The sequence below is a fragment of the Papilio xuthus genome, unplaced genomic scaffold (genome assembly GCF_000836235.2).
Source record: "Papilio xuthus unplaced genomic scaffold, Pxut_1.1 DF826933.1, whole genome shotgun sequence".
NCBI classification, from domain to species: Eukaryota; Metazoa; Arthropoda; class Insecta; order Lepidoptera; family Papilionidae; genus Papilio; species Papilio xuthus.
The window spans coordinates 7576465-7582759 of record NW_013531716.1 but is presented as its reverse complement, the minus strand read 5'-3'; the positions used below and the strand labels follow the sequence as shown (position 1 = coordinate 7582759).

General features: G+C 40.4%; 1 protein-coding gene across 1 annotated transcript in view; it reads left to right on the top strand.

The window, feature by feature from the left end:
• Positions 1 to 2304: 2304 nt before the first annotated feature.
• The window catches only part of gogo (thrombospondin-1 like protein golden goal), a 60445-nt gene continuing 56454 nt past the window's right edge, over positions 2305 to 6295 (top strand). The window contains exon 1 of the mRNA XM_013317709.1: positions 2305 to 2589. The gene's annotated coding sequence lies outside the window, so the exon portion shown is untranslated. The remainder of the gene's footprint in view (positions 2590 to 6295) is intronic.

Here is a 6295-nt window from a genome sequence, read left to right as displayed (position 1 = left end):
TGCACGTTCTTTTGTGTCACGGCCCACGTTTCACTGCCGTACATAAGGACTAGTCTTATCATGAACTTATAAACCAAACCCTTGAGTTTCACTGGCATTTTTCTGTCGCAAGTAACACCAGATAATTCTCGCCATTTTTGCCATGCTGCTTCTATATGGGTCTTTGTTACCAAAATTACATATACAAGTACATATATACTTCCACAAGGATATATAGATAGTTATGGCCACCTGGGCCATTGTTCAATATCGCATGGTAGATGCCAGCAACAACACCACTTGCACGAATGGCCGGAACGACCGATGCAATACCACGATCACACAGAACAATTGTGTGAAGTAGAAGTTATGCCGCGTTTCGTCGGATGAGTGAGTGTGGTGGGGGCGTAATTTTAGTCCTCTTAGTTTTCCTTCCCAACAGTTTACTATAAGTAAAGAATGGTAAAGCGGATTTGACAGAGAAGAGGTTCAAATCCGCTTCGCGCATACGCATCGAAAGTAAATAACGAGTGGAAGGGGGGCTAAAGTATTTATGCTATCACACATATTTATTTTCTCACTTACAACGTAAATTCTAAATATGAATAAAATATATGTACTATTATAATATTATAAAGATTTGATGGTTTACATTGAATAGGCTCTAAAATTGTTGTACCTATTAGAAAAATGATTTCACCGTTCGAAATGCACAATCCCTACATTTATACAAATTCGTCGGCAAAAGCTAGTGAATAATATTTTTTTTGCCCGCAAATAATACAGGTGATTTTAGGTTGTATTGTTATCTGCTGAAATAACATCACGTGACGATGGATGAATGGACGACCCCAAAGGGGAAATATTCACTTTCTATGCGTACCTTTCCGTCGATTAAAACTAGGCAACTAGGTAATGAATCTGCAATAGTAGTTGTCTGTAGGCGCAAGGTCCGGTGAGTAGGGCGAATGACGGAGAGATTCCGACCCTAGTTCTTGCAACTTGGAGATTGTCTGCTGTGCAGTATGAGGTCGCGCCTTTTCATGCAGGAGCAGCGGAGACGAGCGAACTAATGCTGGTTGGAAAAGTGCCAGCTTTTCCATCATTGTGTTCAGTTCTTCACGGTACACATCTGCAGTAATGCTCACCTCGTTTGGATTACTTTTCTAGGGCAGTGTTTTCGTTTAGGGCATTGTTTAGGCGCTGAACCAAAATCCAACCAACTTGCTGAGCGCTTGCGTTTATCAAACAGAATCCACTTTTCTTCGCAGGTAACAATGCGGTTCAAAATTCCTTCTTTTGTGTGTCATCATTGTGTGTCTCGACGCGTACTTCGCGCTGGTCCATTTGTCAAGCTTTTTTCCTTGCCAATTTGACGCAAATGAATCAATATTGTTTTGACGCTAAAGTCGAAAGCTGTTGCTAATTCAGCCGTAGATTGTGTATCATTAGCTACCACAATCGCCTTTAATTCGTCATTGTCGACCAATGTCTTCGGACGACCGCGAGGTTCATTTTTCAGGTCAACATTTCGAGAACGGAAGCGAGCAAACCAATAACAGGTGGTGCATTGGTTTGTAGTGCTAACTACGTAAACGTCGTTGATGTTGTGTGCCGCTTGTGCCGCGTTGCTGTCAACACGGTCCCCATATTCCTTAATTACTCGAATTTTTAACGTATCCATGATGACGAATAATATTGAAATGCGATGAAAATGTAACGCTAATCAATGAACAAATGACTACTTATGAATAAGAATTCCATGTTTTTAAAATAAAATAAATTTTAAAATAGAATTCTAAGACAAACAAAAATTATTGTGCTTTGAATTGGCCGCCGCCATCAAATGCAATCATTATTTCATAATTTTCGCTCAAATAACGATCACGACTGACGGGGTATTGCCAAATTCGCTTTCTCTTACTGTCCTTGACTTCTTACCAAAGGGTGGGAAGGGAAATAGAACCAGAATTATTGTTGCCTGCGGTATGCACAGACGAAATAGTTTCGCTTGAAGTCAGTCTTCTGTGAGGTCGTGGTTACTACAGTATACCTAATATACTTTTCAGTCGTGCGGTTGCTCCGGGCGAGCAGGTTTCTTCGTGCAGCAGTTAATGCCGCAGCGGTCTTTACCTTATTATACAGAAATCTAAATCTTCTGTTGAGGTTGGATGGCCGCTAGCGCAGAACGCCGCGTGCCATTGTTGTGCCACCGCTGTCCCACATTGGGGTTGCTGGGGATCCGAGCCACCCCCGACGCGGCGCCCCCGCCCCGCCGAACAGTTCGCCAGTAGCCGGTCGCCGGCGTTCAGTCGTCGCGTGGTCGCGTGGTTCGCTCGGCGTCCTGGCGTCCGGCGCACGCTGTCCCGTGAGCGCTCACCGAGTCCGTGAACAATCGCGATCTTCGATCTCGGTACAGTGCAATACTCTTACATTTTTAATTTGAACTGTTCTGTGTCGTTTTATTATTTTTTAATTTTGGTTTTATGTGTATAAGTCAGTGCGTTTCTTAATTTTGTATTTGTTTTCCATTTCTCCGTGGCATTATTTGTAGTTTTTATTGGATTTGTTTAGCGAAGATCTGGCGGCGGCCGATATTTGGAAACTTACGTAAGTAGTTCACTGCAATGCGATTAAAGTTTTGATAAGGTCACTTTTCCTTTGATGGAGATGTGCCGTCTGATGAAGTGAAAACCTTCGCTCTGTTCGGAAGCGACATTACTGTGTCGGCTTTGACGAAATATTCCCAGGGTTGAAAAACTTTTATAATCACTTTTCTGCAATGTTATTCAATATCATGATTAAAATGTTATAGGTACACAATGATAAATTGTTTATTACAGGTAAAGTTAATATTTACATATAGAAGTAATAGTTTTAATGATATAATAAACAGATAGATGCATACTGATAGTGTAGTCTGTTTTGCCAGTGGTAGCTGCGCCTGCTGCACAGCTATCAGGTCACCACCTCGCAGAGGACACGTTTTAAAAAGTAATAAATACAATAGCCTTACTCAGTGAAACCGTAGAGTTGTAATGGCACAAGGAGTCCTAGGCTACACTGTAAGCCGGAGCTGGGTAGAACCATTTAATGCTCCGCCTTTACATATGTGGCCGTTATCGTGTAAGGGTAGGATATTTAAATGGAAAGCCGTCAAATATACAAATCTTTTGTACAGATAGATAAGAATTAAATTATATAAATTCTTTCTTGTCCAACTGATTCTATTTGTATCGTATAGAATATCTGGTGCGAACGAAACCTCATAATTAGTTTCCATCGTCGAGAACAATATGTTACCGGCTGTGGAGAACCACGGTTACGCTATCCAAAGCTGGCTTTGTTTCAAATCTGCAAATAAAAAACTGCACATACTATCATCTTTGTCAGTCTGAAGTATAAACATCCGATGAACAAGTGCCCGCAAAGTGCATGAAAATTCTCAAATAAGTTCCAGTCACATAAATAACAACAATAGTTAGCCATCCTAGCCGGGGCTCGTGTGTACTAGAGAATGAAGAAGCGGTCGTAGGGCATTTCATGTAGAATTTATTATGCGAATAAGAGGGCGCCACGCGGAGCTAGGCGGAAAGGGGAGCGGCAGGGGCGGCTCGCTCGTCCCTTGTAATTGTGAACTTGATAGTTTTTAACTAATAATCTTAGAAAGTAATATTGCATACTTGTGTCGCGAGTATCATGTAGCACCCTACATGATACTCGCGACACAACGTTGAATTGTCGATGCGAGTCGTCTATTTGATCAGTACATGCATAGCGATTACGCGGTATGTTTGTATTTGCTTCGTCATTCTGAAATCCGCGGCGATTTTAATTGCCAAGAGACTAAATTCGCGGCCCTTTTAGTCGCTAAGCAACTTAGGAATGCAATGAACAATGACAGAGGTTCGTTCACAGGCGTACGTCTACGAAATTTCTTTGTTTCGGAGGCGGCGCTAGTCGTTCACTACCTGTTTGTTAACATGGTCGCTGCAAGCATATAAACACATATACACTTGATTTATGTTAACGCGTGCGTGTACGAAGCGAGGAGAAGCGAAAGCATGTAAGTAGGGACTTAGGACAGCGCGGTACGCGTTGGCTACGCTGCGTGCTAAAAGGCCTAATTGTTATGAAGTCTTCTTCGTGATTCCTTTGATCTTATAACCTGAAGTTAAACCCGATTTAATTTAAAAAGGATGAGGAAATTTAATTCACATGAATAAATTACTAGGAATTAAGCTTTATTTTACTATAACAAAATATGAAAGTCAAGTGTCATACTTAACATGTTTACAAAATAAAATTGAAATTGATAACTGTTACGCGAAAATATTTCTTGTATTATCACTATTTTGGATGAATCGATATGAGGAGTAGCAGTTGCGTGGGGCGAGGGCGATGACTAGGCGAGGGCGGCGTACACCCCTGCGCCCCCCGCCCCTGCCCCTGCGCCCGCGCCGCGTTGTGTCACGCCGGTTCTACGCTACGCGTGGCGCGAAAGCATAGTGCTTTTTGTGCAAAAACATTCCTTACATCAGTCTTCTACAATCCATTTTTAGTTGAAACTAGGTGCGCGCGCCCGCGACTTCGTCAGTATAAGGTGCAGGCACAGATGAAACTATTGCTCTGCATTTACAAAACATACGACTGTCCTGCTCTACACGACATTTTATTAATCGTTTTAATTAATAACAATTTCGTAACAATACAAATTAATTGTTTTTATCCGTAACAAGCAGTTGCCCTCGATTTCGTCTGTGTAGAATTAATTAACATCTAGTAATAAATATACTCGTACTATTTCACTTGAGGGTAGTGCAGCATATTCCAACAGTGATAGAATTTTTCATATCTGTTCACAATTTTCGGAGCTTATTCAATGGAAACAAACAATTAAATATTTCCTCTTCATAATATTAGTAATTATAGATAGATAATGTTAATCCCTAAATATATGAAATGGTCATGCGTATGCTGGTTACTGGACATATAACTTTGTGATGTAATAAATACGCATATAACGGTCTAAAATGTGAATTTATTCATTTGAAATAATAGTAACCTTTAGTTAAAAGTGACGATTTCTTGTATGAAATAGTAAAATATTCAAAGTGGCATATTTGTAGCTTTGTTTTAACTGTAATAGCGCCCGCTTCCTCGTTGGCCTCCTTATACTATTAAATAATATACACCGTACTCGCATATTTGCCGCTATGTGACCGTAGGCGCATGTTTGCCGCTGTGTGACTGCTTTTCGTGTCCCAGTTTGGCTTCTTTGCTCTGTTATATATGTAGGTTGTTTATTTAACTTATTACAATATTGTCGTTGATCACCTCGGTCTTTCTTCTCTTATATAAAATCAATAACAATACTTTATTATTACGAATAATTGACATAAATTACTTGAATATAACATTGTATATACATGAATTATCAGCATGTTTCTGACCACGTTAAAATGTTTCATTTTAAGACTTTACTAGAATAGGCAATAAACCAAGCTATATAAAAATAATGTAAATATTAGATAATTGCAGATCTCAAGAAGTGTTTGTTACCTAAAAGGCAACACTGGCTGGCATATATATGTATATATATTTTATAGTTTTCTCACAATAATCACTTTTTGTGTCGTGTCAGGGACCACAGGTGCCCTTTTGTATCTGACTCTGTCCTTTTTAAAATTTTTTACTAAATGACTTAATCGAGTCGTGTTACGCGACCGGAGTGCGACTGGGGCGAGACCGCATCGCCCTTCAATCTATCTGAGCAAACCCAGTTGAAATTTCAATTCTAAAGGCGTTTCATACTCAGGTTAAAGCTAAGTTGTTCCTCTGATAAATACTAAACGTTTCGGCTATATATATATATATATATATATTTATTTATTCGGAGACTTGAAAATAGTTTTATTTTTCCTTACATAACTATTAGTTACCCTAAATATACCAATGTCCCGTTTTGATTCAAAAAATAATTGGTCTCGTTATATATCCATCACCACACGTACGAAGCCGGAGCAGGTTCCTAGTAAGATGTAAGAGGGGGTCGCTGATAACTGGAAGAAGCGAAGGAGTTCTTCTAAACACTTCTTAAGTTCACAATATCGGAACGAAAAACATTCTTACAATCTACTAGATAATCTGCTTGGCAATCATTGTTTTATAACGTTTTATAAGAACGGTCGGTGGTCGCGTGGTCAGGACAGTCCGGCCGCCTCGTAGATACCGGTCCAGAAGGCGAGAGCGGCGGCGTCGAGCCCCGTGCCCGCCGTGAGCTGCTCCGCTATGTCCAGGTAGGCGCCGGTGCTCT